This window comes from Armigeres subalbatus, chromosome 3 (assembly GCF_024139115.2).
Source record: "Armigeres subalbatus isolate Guangzhou_Male chromosome 3, GZ_Asu_2, whole genome shotgun sequence".
Lineage (NCBI taxonomy): Eukaryota > Metazoa > Arthropoda > Insecta > Diptera > Culicidae > Armigeres > Armigeres subalbatus.
This window is the reverse complement of record NC_085141.1, coordinates 103,517,554-103,532,505: the sequence shown is the minus strand read 5'-3', so window position 1 is coordinate 103,532,505 and position 14,952 is coordinate 103,517,554. Positions and strand designations below refer to the sequence as shown.

At 37.0% G+C, this 14,952-nt stretch overlaps 1 protein-coding gene across 1 annotated transcript in view; it reads right to left on the bottom strand.

Annotated features, from left to right (window-relative positions):
- LOC134224766 (pyrokinin-1 receptor) overlaps positions 1–1,130 on the bottom strand; it is a 680,810-nt gene extending 679,680 nt beyond the window's left edge. The window contains exon 1 of the mRNA XM_062704331.1: positions 1,114–1,130. The gene's annotated coding sequence lies outside the window, so the exon portion shown is untranslated. The remainder of the gene's footprint in view (positions 1–1,113) is intronic.
- Between the last annotated feature and the right edge of the window lie 13,822 nt (positions 1,131–14,952).

Sequence of the window (14,952 nt, the reverse complement as noted above, 5' to 3'; positions counted from 1 at the left end):
CACACATCCCACCGTCCCACCACTCGAGGCCACCACTGTAAACAACGATAGCCAACCGGTTTCGACGATGGGCTCGCATCCAGTTCAGGCGCTTGTCCTGAAGGGTCAGCAGGGCTGTGATTATGGTGGTGGTTGCGGTGGTTGTGAGTTTGTCCAGCCACTGCGTCGTCAAAGTTTTGAAAAGTCATCCTGCCTTTGCCGCTCTATTGGGGACGGCGGGCGGGTCCACTGAAACAGGACACCTTGCTGCTCGTTGGTGGATTGCTTTCATAGATGACACTTGGATTATGCCCGATGCCGGAGATGGATAGAGTTGATGATGGACACAAAAGAACATTATCACTGGCTTCATCTGATTGTTGTGATGTCGTCTGAGGTGGTTCATATCTGGACGTTTATAAGCCATTAGTTAAGGTGCTACATTTCACGTTTGGGTAGGAGGTTGGTAAAGAATGAGGGTGATGTAAGAATGGAACGAAGAAAAATATGTTGCCGACAGAAATAAATACATTCTTCGGGACATTGTTCTGGAGTGTATTTGAGATGAGCGACAAGGGTTTTATTAATGGCCTACGCGATGGGGAGTTTCTGAACCTTTCGTTATAAGGAAGGCTTTACAGAAAGAAAGATAGAAAGGTTATTGTTCCAAGTCTCACTCCCACAGTCTGTTTTGCATTCACTTAGTTCCAACTGACCTTTTCAGCAATTTAATTTCAAATAATGTTCGTTTTTATATGTAAATAGTTTAAACCTCCATGAGTCGATATTCTATGACTCGATATCGACTCATGGAAACAAATTTTTCCATATTAAAAATATTTCCAGGGCTACTGTGATGGTCCCTTCAAAGAGCTTTCCAAGGAGTTTCTGTTCCACATCTCGATATTTCCTTGAGTCGATGGTCCCTTCAATATCGACTCATGGAGGTTTGACTGTATAAGGTTATTATTGTTTTGTTTTGTTATTTTTTACATCTGTCAATTTTGCTGGTTTTTAATATGTCTGACGCACATCAGGATTAAATTATTTGTAGCAGTGTAATGTGAAATAAAAGCCTTGTCGCTTCACTCTTTATGCAATGCGCATTTATCTCATCTTCACTCTTGTCTTCACCTGTTCACGGATGGCATGAAACGTAGTCCATATTGATTTCCATTTTCCGTACCCTGACAACTTCGCTGACTCATCCGCAGTGATGAATTCCACTTAAACCTGAACCAGGATCTGCCAGTTGACACTTTTCAGTGGCAACTCCATCATGCTTTAGGTAACCATCGTAGCCTCGTCACCCAGAAGGAAAACACTTTCGCGATCAAAAGGACCTCGCAACAAACGTTCCCTTCCAATCGACTCGTTCGCCTTGTAAGTTCTATTTTGTTTCACCAAGCGATTAACCGACCACTTTCAGTTGCACTTTACGCTTCACGCCAAAAACGGATTGATGCGTACTCCGATGGTGCTGTTCGAATTTGCTACCCCCAGGCGAAGCAACAGGAGCCAACTTTTCTTCTAATGCATATTTTCCGTTGCTTCGCTTTCGGTTCGTTTGTTTCTTCGTGAGTATACGAGAAATACGTCGTTTCTTCGTTACAATAACTTAGTTCACATTTTTTCTAATTTACTACAGGGCAGGAACTGTTCCGAGCATTGGTTCTTGGCACTTAAAAGAAGATCTGGAATGAAAGAAAAATAAAAGAAATTGCATTTTGTTTGTCTATACGTTTGTTATTAGTTCGAGTGGATTGAAGCTCATCCTATTAGAGAAGGAAAGTTTTAGTCTACGTAAAAGTAAATGATTGTAATTATAAGTTCTGATTGCCTTTAATTCACAGACAAGAATCACGTTCTACATCTTAACGTAAATGTGGTAAGTTTATTACGGAGTAGTTTGTTATTTGTGAGTATAAATCAATGTTATGTTCGTGAGAAAGCAACCAGAGCTGAGATAAATGTTATATAACTTTGAGAGCATAAGGTTTTTGGACCAAGTGCTGTTTAGTTGAATTTAAGAGCTTTTCCATTTTGATAGAAACGAGTAGAAACGCTGTGTCAGCGAGTATTTGCATGTGCTTGAACAAATGAAATGGTTCTTATGCAGAGCTGGGTATGATTGAGATTGGTTGGGAGAAATTTTGTTCACATAATAAATTTCGATTGATAAAAATAATTATCTGAATAGTTAACATAAGATAATCTAAAAGTACGCAATTTGTCTATAAGACAACCAAAAGTTCATCACAAAACAACAATAATTCAAATTGGATTGGTATACTGATAATGTTCGATGGTAACTTGAAGCACCTGTATCTCAAGGGCAATTTATCCATAACCCCTCATGAAAATCAGTCGACTAAGAAGGACAAATGAGTAATCAACACCTTTTGATGCAGTAGCTGCATCACGCTAATAACAAACTCTTACGCTTGGGCAAGTGGTTGAAATTATAGAGAAGAAGAGTTTTCAGAGCGCCGATGAAAGTTTGCACCCAAGTATAAATCAATGATTTTCCGCACGTAAGTTTATGTATGAAGCAAGATCCTTAAGGTGGGTGCTAAATCAGCTTAGAAAAATGGATGTTTGGGAAAATGCCTCAACCGTAAAGGTAACCTTACACATTGTGCTAAAATCTCTTCGACCCCGCCTCCTCAAAATACATGGGAATTAAGTTTATGGATCAGTTTCCCATGGTGTGAGGTAGCTCTGTAGGTGTTGAACGTCATTCCTGTTTTACAACCTTTGCATTACATATTATGAAGATACTCCAACGGGTGTTTTGTCGAATAATAAAAAAATGAGATCATAAACCCTAGGGAAGGTTTCTTTTCCAGGAGATACGTGTTATGGTGATATAGTCAAACCTCCATGAGTCGATATTCTATGACTCGATATCGACTCATGGAAACAAATTTTCCATATTAAAATATTTCCAGGGCTACTGTGATGGTCCTTCAAAGAGCTTTCCAAGGAGTTTCTGTTCCACATCTCGATATTTCCTTGAGTCGATGGTCCCTTCAATATCGACTCATGGAGGTTTGACTGTATTTACTGATGAAAGCGCTTAGTCATTTCAAGTAACGAAAGTTATTCATTAGTTTTGTTGCGGAAATTAACGAAATCTTAGATCACTAATGGCCAGGATTGCAGATATCGGGAAAATCCTTCTTTTCATTTGCATTGATTTGCGTGTTTTGTTTTTGTGTTGAATTTATTCGCGGGTTTCTGAAAAGAAGTTAGAAATTTGCTGTTCAGCAGTGCGGTTGTGAAGTTTTCCTGCTAGTCAATTTTCTTCCATGCACCACCGAAGTGCTTTTCCTGTACAAGTAGTTGTTTGAGGAATCCATTTTTGTAGAAAATATCCGGAACTTGATGAGATCTAGCAATTTCATATTGAAAGTAATTTGAGAAGAATGAGATTGGTGTTGCAATTGACGGATCATTTATATTGATGTTCACATGACACCCACAAAATCGTGATAATCAGTTTTTTTGCGTTTTTCTCCTTTAATTATTTTCCACATAAAAACTAGACCTTGCATCCCAATTGCACAACATATGTTTGTTGTTAGGCAAAACGTGAGAACAACATTTACCATCAAATAATATTGGAACTCAAAACATCTCCGTGCGACATGCTCAAAGTAAATATATTAAGCTTAACGATGCTATAGTACAGTGATTCTCAATCTTTTTGATTAGTGGAACATCTTGTGGCTTTGTCATTGAGGTATTCCTAAAGATTTTTTGTCTGAAAATTCAAACTATAGCCGTAATTGGGGCGTAGTTTTTAAGTTACATGCAATTGCATCAGGAAACTTACGATTCAACGATTACGATTCGCATTTTTTACTTAACTTCAATCCAAAAATATATTTGAACTGTTCGTTATTCAGAGATTTTCCTCTGTTTAATTTTCAAATTTATTTTCAGACTGCCAATAAAATTTCAAAAGTTTTTGTATTTAGACAGAGCTGTTGAAATTTGAAAATTAATTGTCGATTATTTTTGGGCGATTTTGACAGGAAAAAAAGAAAACTTGAAAAAACGAAAACCAAACTATCAGTTAAATATAAGAAAAAACGGAATCTTCAGAAATCGTTTGGGACACAAATAAAAATTTCTAGAATTAATTGGGCATTGATTTTCGTTTCTGAAAAAAAATTGTTTTATTGCCGAACTTTGACATTATGGAGGAGAAAATCCGTCCACCTCATTGGAAGAACTGGATGTAAACAATTTATCAATATTTTTTCTTATTGTTCTTATAGACTTTAAAATTAAAATAACAAACATTAAAAATAAATCGACAACCAACGAACATATTTTGTTCGCCAGTTAAAAATGCACCAAATGAATTACATAAAATAAAGTTTATCCAACGCAGTGAAAATCAAAATGTACGTTTCTCAATATTTGTCAATGTTTGTCAATATGTTATCAGTCTGGTTTAATTTATCCATTCAGTCAAAAAAGCGGTACAGATTTCGATCCCTTGCTAACCCTTTCAGGCCCACGGGGTCATATATGACCCCAACAGAAAAATGGGTATATAAAATCGCACATGGATAAAAGTGAACAACTCTTCATCAAAATTGCTTGAAATTAACTCCCTATCAGAGAAAAAAAATAGGATGAGGTATAAGATAGTTTAACTATTGATCACATTTATAGCTGACAGACAGCGCTTGACTCATAAGGCCGTCTTCAGTGTCTCACTGATCTGACTCGACTTGACTCGAGCCAACGATGACACTGAAGACGCCTTACTTTGAGGTCGAAATACGTATCTGTCAAGATACAAAAGGTGGAATTCAATGGATTGAAACTTTGTTATATGGTACCACCAAAAAGCTCAAATAATTTTCATGTGCATGGGAGATCAAGGCACGACAACCTAGAATGAATGTGAAGTTAGGAGAGGTGCATTAGGTATTTCAAAATAAGATTTTTATTCAAACGTATCCGTAGAGTTACTGTGATGTACGTACAATAAACTATTTGTTTAAGTTTCTTGGACGTCCTAGGCCATGCAAACATTCCTTGACTTAAGGACTTGAAATCTACAGCTGCAAGAAAATCGTCTTTCAGTACTGAAAGCTTCAATATGCACTCAATTATATCCATTACACTTTCCGGGAGATCAACGGATAACGTATGACAGTTTCGAGAAATTCTGGGCAATCCAAACTGTCCTTAAGTTCTGGTCTTGAGATCTACAGCTGCTTAGAAGCTCTTTTCGGTACTCAAAGCTTCAATATTCGTTCAATTATATCCATTACACCTCCTGGGATGTCAACGGATATGGTGAGATGGTTTCGAGATATTCTGGGCAATCCAAACCGTCCTTGAGTTCGGGACTTCAGATCTACAGCTGTTAAGAATTTCTTTTCGTTATTCAAAGTTTCAATATGAATTCCATTGTATCCATTAAACTTCCCGGGAGATTAACGGATCGTAAAATAGTTTTGAGATATTCTGGACAATCCAAACTATCTTTGAAATCGGGATTTGAGATCTACTGCTGCAAAAAAAAATCTTTTGGAATGTCGGTGCTGGTATATTCAACTGTAATAATACATATAATAACTTTGAGAAAATTTGAAATGTTGGTGCCGATATAGTAGAGCTTTGAGTGACGGATACCCAAAGTAACCATTAGCACTATATTTTGCCTTTTCGGCAACATAAAGCGATATAAGGCAGGCTCTATAAGCCAATATAAAGCATGTTTGCACTGTGACAGCGTTATAGTCGCACGTACGGATTTTTAGAATGAATATGTTTTGAACTCAAAGACGGTTTTGATGACCCAGGATATCCCAAAATCATCTAAACATGTTCCTTGGTTTTCAGGAATGTATTATGGATATGGATGAAAACATATCCAAACTTAAAGCGATGAAAAACGCTACAATGGTGGCTGTATATCGAAAATTCTGAACTCAAGAACTATTTGGATAACCCAGGATGTCCCTAAGCCAACTTAATAAGTCTCATGGTCTACTGACATATGTCATGAAAATGCTTGAATACATATCCGAGTTTCTAATGACAAGAAAAGCTAGTGTCAGTGTTGTCCTACACTCAATGCAAAAAAATCTGCTCTTTGATTTTACTCCGTCTAAACTTTTTATACTTATAGTAAATGTAGTAATAGAGGATATTTTAAATTCATGTCAACTATTGAAAAAAATAGAGTCTAGCAGGCGCACCGAAAATACACTGAGGTATTTTCAGCGCGCGTGCTCCTGTTGCTCTGGTGTGAATTTTTTTGACAGTTTGACATGACATTTAGAAAATTCAAATATCCTTCTATTAGTTACAGTAAAATCAGAAAGCAGATTTTTTCGCACTGAGTGTAGGACAACACTGGCTAGTGTCGTAGCTGTAGATCGCAAGTTCGGAACTCAAGGACTGCTTGGATGACCCAGGATATCCTAAAACCATCGAACCATGTTTCCTAAAATTCATGAATATGTTATAAATACGGTTGAATATATATCCAAGCTAAGAGCGACGAAAAAATAACATATCCGAGCTCGAAGCAACGAAAAAAGGTAAAGTGGGGGCTGTAGACCGCAAGTTCGGAACTCAAGGACGGTTTGGATAACCCAGGATGTCCCAAAACCATCTTACCTTGTCTTTTGGAACATGTTATGAATATAGTTGAATATATATCCAAGCGACGAAAAAAGTTAGAGTGGTGGTTGTAGATCACAAGTTCTGTCTTCAAGGATAGTTTGAGTGACCCAGGATATCCCAAAACTATCTAACCATGTCTCCTGATCTTCACAAATATATTATTGATATAGTTTAATGCACATCCAAGCTTGAAGCGACGAAAAAAGCTAGTGTGGTGGCTGTAGATCGCAAGTTCTGAACTCAAGAACGGTTTGGATGACCCGTCTGACCATGTCTTATGATCTTTAGGAATATGTTATGGACATGGTACAATACATATCCAAGCTTAGAGTGACGAAAAAAGCTCGCATTGTAGCTACAGATCGCAAGTTCCGGACTCAAGGACAGTTTGGATGATCTAGTACATCCCGGAAAAATATTTTTCGACTTGTTTTGTCAGTTTTCCATTATAAATCACGAAAACAAATGAAACACATCAAATTTACTGCGTAATACCGCTTATAAAAACTTGGGCCTGAAAGGGTAAACATCTGTCCGCGGTTGGTTATTTTGATTCAGGAGGTATTGTATTACATATATCAATATTCTGACAAAATTTTCGTGATTCTAATATGTGGGAGTGGAACACCCAAAGACGGAACACTAAAACGTTTCACGTTTTTTTTACATTTATTGCAACGGCTCTTAATGTTGTGTTTTATAAAACACCGTTTTTACTTGAACTTCCTGGATTGATTGGACTAGATTGAAAAAGTCCTGGATTGATGTTCACATCACAAGCGTGATAGCATTTGGGGCTTTGCGCTCATGCTGAACCGTTGGGCATCGAAATCCAAACACTTAAGCACATGTAAAAGTCTTTCCTGATACGACAAACATTCGTCGTTTATAAAGGTGCACGCACAAGGGCCTCTATTTTTAATGGTCCATTTTTACGCATTGAAAACTACGGAACAACATTTTAAAATAATGAACAAAATCAACACCTGTTGAATCAAAATCCGTTCCTCGTGGATTAATTTCGAATCAAAATATCAAAATTCGTACAGCTCTTATTAGACTGAATGTTTAAAACCAGACGAATTCACTGATATGCACCTTGAGGAGGGATCACTACGATATAATTATGGTCAACACGCAAACATATGACACAAGAAAATTTGCGTTTACTGGGTGTCGATTTGTTTTTGATTTGTGTTTAAATTTCAAAGCCTACTTTTTACTTCAAAAGCTAAAAAGTTTACTTGTCAAGTATTTGAACAGACTAAGATACATTATTTCCGAATAATTACTTCAAACACCCTTTTTTTTATACATATATAGATCTCTCATAAGGTGGATGAATGTAGGTGTTGTACGGATTTCGTTACATTACGGTACTTTCCACTTAACATTGTTTCTAAATACAGTTATGATCCGAACGTATATTTTTCAACTTTAGAACTGAGTTTAATTCAATAATTCCAAACATCATCTATGTGCCAAAATGTGTTGAGGATGACAAAGCCTCAATTTCGAAGAAAACCCGCGTTGTGCTCCACTTTGTTATTTATTATGTTAAAAGAAACTCTTAAAACATCAAAAAAAATAGTCAATTTTCTCAATAAATGGCGCAATGTTTCTTATAACAATTGTAAAAACCCTGGCGTATATAAAAAATACTTAATCCATCTTTAATCCCATGCGGCTATGAGTCAAAACAAAAATTGATTTGGAATTCTCGCACTAGTGGCGCTAGTGTATATGAAAATACCAGTGTGGTTCGGGATCTATGGGATTTAGGAAGTTTCCGTCTTCTACGAAGTTGTTCAAAGTTTGGAGACCAATATGTTAAGAAACTGTTTAGTTCAGAATTGAGCCGTAAGGCGGCGCTAGTGTATATGAGAGATTAGTTCAGTTCGATATCTCGGGATCTGTGAGTTTTGGAAATCAATATGTTGAGAAACTGAAACTGAAACATCCTTGCGGATGAATTCGATATCTCGGTATTTGTGGGATTTAGAAAGTTGTCGTCTTCTATAAAGTTGTTCGAGAATTGGAAATGAATATGTCGAGAATCTGTTTATAAGGTGGCGCAACTGTATATGGGAGATCAGTTTGGTTTGATATCTCGGGATCTGTGTGATTTAGAAAGTTGCCATCTTCTATAAAGTTGCTCGACCATTGGAAACCAATATGTTGAGAAAGTGTTTATTTCAGTGTAGCTTCTTTTTGGCTAAATTAGACCTTTACAAGCATTCAATGTTTGTTGGGGTTGGCCACTCGTTATTATTATAGAAACAGATCATACTAGCCAGGATTCACATCGAGTTACAGTACATCGAGTAAGGCAAAGTGCACTGTATGTACCTCAAGTAGGTATGGTACCTCATTGAGGTATTTTCAGGAATTTAGATGGCCATTACAAACACATCACACTTGTCGAATAACTTAAGGTATTGATTTGGTATTCAATATCTCTCAAATACCTGATGTAGTTATTATCATCAGTGACTACTATTTAAGTATTATTATGATAAAATTCATCAAACTCTATACAATATTGTATGGTACAGATCATTGACTAACTCCTCGGTCATTATCAGAAATGGTTTAGAAGAAAAATGTTCTAGGTCTAGGACGAACTGTACAAAACGACCATTTTCACGGACGTTCCAGATTTGCGGAAATGCTGTCTGGTAGTCACCTGCGGCCATTGCAGAGTAAGAACAATAAATTAACGGCATCAAAATAAAATTTCCATTCAAAATTAGAAATTTTCCATAAACAATTAGGAAATTGCCAATAAAAAAATCAGGGTATGGGCAATAAATAAATATAAAATTTCCACAAAGAAAACAAAATTTCCATAAACAATTAAGAATTTTCCACAAAACAAAAATAAATAAGCACTTTTAAAAGCAAAAACAGCAATTATAAAAGAATTTTCCATAAAGAAATGAAAATGTTCCACGAAAAAAATACAAAATTTCCATAAATAAATCAATATTAGCAATAAACAATTAAAAAATTTTCCACAAAATAAACATTTTTTTCCCAAAAAAAATAAAAATTTTCCACAAAATAATCAATAAAGAGCAATAAAAAATAAGAAAATTTCCATAAAAAAATACAAGAAACAATTAGAACTTACTAGAACTTACTTTTTTTTAGGAATACATGGTGGTTCGGTGCAAATTGTTCAACTGACTAAAAAGATATCTCATTTTAACTCACTGTGTTGTACTTTTTACAGCAATGCGAGTCCCGGAAGGTTAAGATTGAAAATCATGGATTTTTTAAATCATTTTTTTGAAGTTCAATACAATATTCATTCTGCATTTTCGTCTCAGGTAACCCCCTGAGACCAGGGAAGGTACCCCCAGGGGTACATCTACGCCAGATTGGGAACCGATGCTATAGTCATAGTCGATACAATCCTACCCAAAGCAACACAAATGTTCAAAGTTTATTTGTTGTTTTAATTGGATTAAGTCGGCGAAAAATAATTATTTATTTTTCACCGAAGAGGGCTAATTGAAACAACTAAAAAATTTGCACGGTAAATCCCCGTCATGTGAACTATATAGTCTTTGTTGAAAAGTTAGTTATAGTATTTTTGGTTTGTTGGTTATCAATTCTCTCAGTGAACTCACTCAAATTTGGTCCGATCGAATTTAGTATCGGACAAATTGAATAAAATTCAGCTATCCGAGATTCGGTATCTGGACTTGCTAATTTCCACCATTGCTTTTCACGTTTCATTTCCATTTTTGTGTGTTGGTATATAATTTTAATTCTAAGTGTGTGTGTGTGTGTGTTTTTTTGTTCTCATCTTCTTTGAGTACTTCTTTCGTTCTTTAATGTGTATTTTATACACATGTATTTTATACACATATATTATCGAATGACCGGAATGGCCAGTCTTGTCTAAGATCATGGTAAAATAATTACAGCTCTGTTAAATTAGAATATCAATTAATGTATTAATCAATCATCAAATACCGAGAGCCCAACTAATTTAGCAAATAAGGACTGTTGCTACACTATACGCAAGTTAACTCCTTCGCTGCCTTATCATGACGAGTTGATGAAGCTCGCTTCTCTTTTTTTCCAAACCCGATCCGAAAGCTCTACTCAACGCAAAAGGCCAAACAAGATGCCTCCGCTAGCGCTGTCAACCACCAGTCAGTAGTGTGTGCAAAGATGTTTATCAGATAGGCTGTTATTGCAGTAGGATTAGGTTGTCAGCATTTGTTTCCTGACTTTTTGCCGCAGTGGTGACGACTTCCATTAGTGGGACCCGGTCAAGAGACGGGGCCGTCCTCATCCGGGCGATGCGTTGCGCTGCGATGGCTGGTTATCGTCTGACGACAGAGAAGACGGACGAGGACAGTAGTTTACTCTCGCTGGTTGCTCCAGATAAAAACCAACCCATCAACGATGGATGGGATGGGATGGACCAGAAGAGAGGGGTGTATGGTAAATATAATTCTCTCGTGATGATCTTTCCGGCAGAGCCTATGGTTGTGCAAGAAGTAGGGGAAAGCGTTTCAAACTGCATTGGCTATTCTTAATCTGGTGTGGCCAATTCCCAGAACAGTGATCTAAATCATAGCAATTATGGAGACAAAACTATAATTGATTTTTTTTTTCAACCCGATATGGTAAAAAATACTATCCCAAGTAACATTTTTAGTTTTATAACGGTCATGAAATACATTATTTGCTCTACATGATTACGATGAAATTAGCATAAAACCGGAATGTTACTAGGGAAGTTAGTTTACAGCTTATCTAGAAACTGGAAGACCTTTGGCAAATATACATGAAGAAAAAAACCTCATACCCAAAAATACCTCAACCAGAAGACCCCTACTGTAAAAAAAATCCATTTGTATTGTTGTTACTATTGAGATGCTGAATCATGATCGATCGGATTCACATTCAAATTTTCCCTCATGCATTAAACTATAACCTTTTTAAATAAAGTAAAGGACATTTTCAACGATTGAAAAATGCTCAAGCTTATGTTCAAATCTCATACTTCGCCCTTCAAAGCAACCGAAAATAATATAGAGGCTCTTCAAAAAATGTTAAATTATTCAAATTCCAGGACTCGAGAATGCTTCCAGACCACGCTATGGTTGATGATTGCTTTTTTATGTTTATTTCTGGTCCTCATTTTTCGTGAACATTCCAAAAAAAGATAACAGCACGCGCTCATTTGCCTTTAGACCAAAGACCATCTACTATTCCACGGTTACGAGTTCAGCCTGGGCTGCTTGGGCTATCGAGGTGAAGTGTGCTCGCTTCCGAACGGCAGGCTGACAAGCTACCGATGAGTAAGCAGGATTCTGGAAAACCCTCCACTACCCAGGGGGATTATTCATAAAGGGAGACACCCATCCAGCAGACATATTGTTAATGGAAAAACTTTCTCTGGCACGTTTCGGCCAATGGCACAGCGAACGGACATTCAAGCTTCGCTAGTAGAAACCTCATTCGAAAAGCAGTGCAAAGCGACGATGGCAGCGACATCACGATATAGATAGTTTCTATTGGTTTAATGTGTGATTCTACTAAGGCAATGTAGCGAAAACTATTAAATTAATTATGCGGCAAATGGTTCAAACTCACAAAGTCAGATGAAGTTCAGAAGACGAATCTGTGCTTTCCATTTTGAACCACTAATCATTGTTCCAGTACTATGTTTCTAATTGTTTTTGTAGTTTGCAAGGATCAAGCTTTTTAATTTTAATGTCTGTTCTCTGTGTTAATAGAGAAGCATCATAGGAAATACAGGGGATGAACTAAACAAGTGAGCAAGCCGGATCAATTGAATTTCACCTGACTACCTGAGGACATCCCGGGAAGAGGGGGATGACAAACTGATAACACAAACTTTGCTGTTATATCGAGTTTTGTTATTTCTACGTTATTCACGAATTTCTATGTTACTCACTAGAGCAGAACATGAAGAAAGAACAAATTATGCAATCACAACGTTTTTGCCTTTCTCGTACACTAAGTGTACGTAAAGGCTATAATATTGCTTCAAAAACAAAATTTTGATAGGAGGCCCGGAGAGCCGATTTTTATATACCGATCGACTCAGCTCGACGAACTGAGGTGATGTCTGTATGTGTGTATGTATGTATGTGTGTGTGTGTATGTGTGTATGTGTACAAATTTTGTAGACACACTTTTTTGAACTTCCCATTGTCCGATTGGCTCGCAACAAGTTGCAGTCGACGCGGAATTCAGTCCCATTGTTTGCTATTGAAAATTAGATCAATAGCGATTGGCTCGCAACAAGTTGCAGTCGACGCGGAATTCAGTCCCATTGTTTGCTATTGAAAATTAGATCAATAGCTCATCGCAATCTGGAGTTATGGCCAAAAAACTGTTTTTGCGTATAAAAAAATAGCGAAACGTTCTATACTGTTTACACCTAGATTCGAACTGCTGACCTCTGAGGTGGAAAGCGCTTGCTGTACCACATAACCATCGGATCACACTTGGTATGAGTAAATATAAGTCGTACAGTATTCATCAAATTGGTATATTTTCATTTCTTTTCCAAGCCACAGAGTTCACTCTGCTAGGGTGACGGTACCAATATTGGAAGTATTATTGAATCAATAAAAGAAAATATGTATTTGATAATTCGAAATTGATAGTTTTAATGCATTAACTAATAGACAAACTTTGAATTAGCTAGAAATTAAATTGGATTCATTTCGTCTTGATAATTAATCTAAATTTCTTGGAGGTAAAATGAGCTCCACTATACTGCCGTAGCAAGCATAATCGTCCAATATTGATTTTGCTTGGAAGAAAATATAGAACAGTAACGCTTACGGCGGCAGTATATAGGTAGGAAAGCCAATTTGTTGGGGAAATTATTGTTTTCAATTTGTATTTATAATGGCATAATTACAACGTGTCGTTTCAAGTAAAGCAAACGTTCAGTAATGCAATGATGAACAATATTATTAAGAACCCATTGTCTCCACTGAGGGCATGATCGCCCTATAAGTGTTTATTTGGGTAACCTTTAACGAAGAGAAATCTGTTCAATAATTAATAATGTTTCTCTTTACTAAGCGTAATCAGGCTCATTTTTTCTATTATTTTGCTATCATGCGCTCGCATACCCTATATACGAGTGAACTTCTCAAGTGGTATCTTTTTTGTGGCGTGCAATAGGTCATTGCACGAACCTTCGCTATCTCTTTCCCACTTGATAAAAATCAGAAAACAACAGGACCACTACCTGTCAAATTTGACAAGTACTGGTCCTGTTGTTTTCTAATTTTCAACAGGTGGAAAAGAGATAGACGATGTGATGACGTCACCGTGCAATGGAGTATAAGCGTATGGGAGCGTAGTTGGTTTGCGTGAGGACGCTATGCAAGCACATTTCGGCGGGAGCGAACGGCACTGCATTCGCTTCAGTCGCTTGCCGTCGGATGAATATCGCAGAAGGAAGCATCACCAACACACCGCATTGGCCCTGACGAAAGCGAGTAAACAAAGTGGGGGCCGGATGATGCTTTTTTATTTCACCCGGCAAGGGATATAGGGCGTCAATTTTAAAATGATTGGTAAAACGTTAAAACACATGTTAGCCGAAAATAGTTTAATTTTTCGGGTTCGAAATTTAATTTACTTTTAGATTAGCAACACGAAAGTCTAATTATTTCGATTAAAAACCGTGTGTAGATATGTAGCCTAACATATAGGTGAAGATTTCGGCTATCTGTTGGTGGTGTTGGATTGCGTGGGAGTGCTCTCGGCTCTCAGATTTGACAAATCGATGTTTTAATCTTAAACGCAGAGAAGTCGTTTTAAAAATTTTATATTGAGTTATAGAAAATAAAAATTGTTTATAAATATGTTTTTGAAAAAAAAACTGGACCGAACGAGCGTCGAACATAGACTCTCTGAGTGAGAGCCTAGAACGATACTTCTCAGCTATCTTTGCTTCTTGGAAGAGTGGTGATCGAAGTAGAACAAGTTATACGCAATTTGCACTGATCATCGGCTGCTTGTGCATTCGTGCGGCAACGCGCGGGTGCTGTGTTTAGGTTCCGTGGCATATTTAAATCATCTGATGTTGAAAAACATTACGATTGAGTTTACATCATGTGCTTTTGTGTCAATTCCGTCAATTCATTTGAATATGTCACCTAATATTCATAATGTTTTGGTGTGCCGGGAAGCAACTTCAGAATCAATTTCAACATTTAATTTGAAACCTCTGTAGGCATTCTTCCTAGCGTTGCAGCAAATAATCCATATTGGCAAAACATGGCTGGCCTAACAATT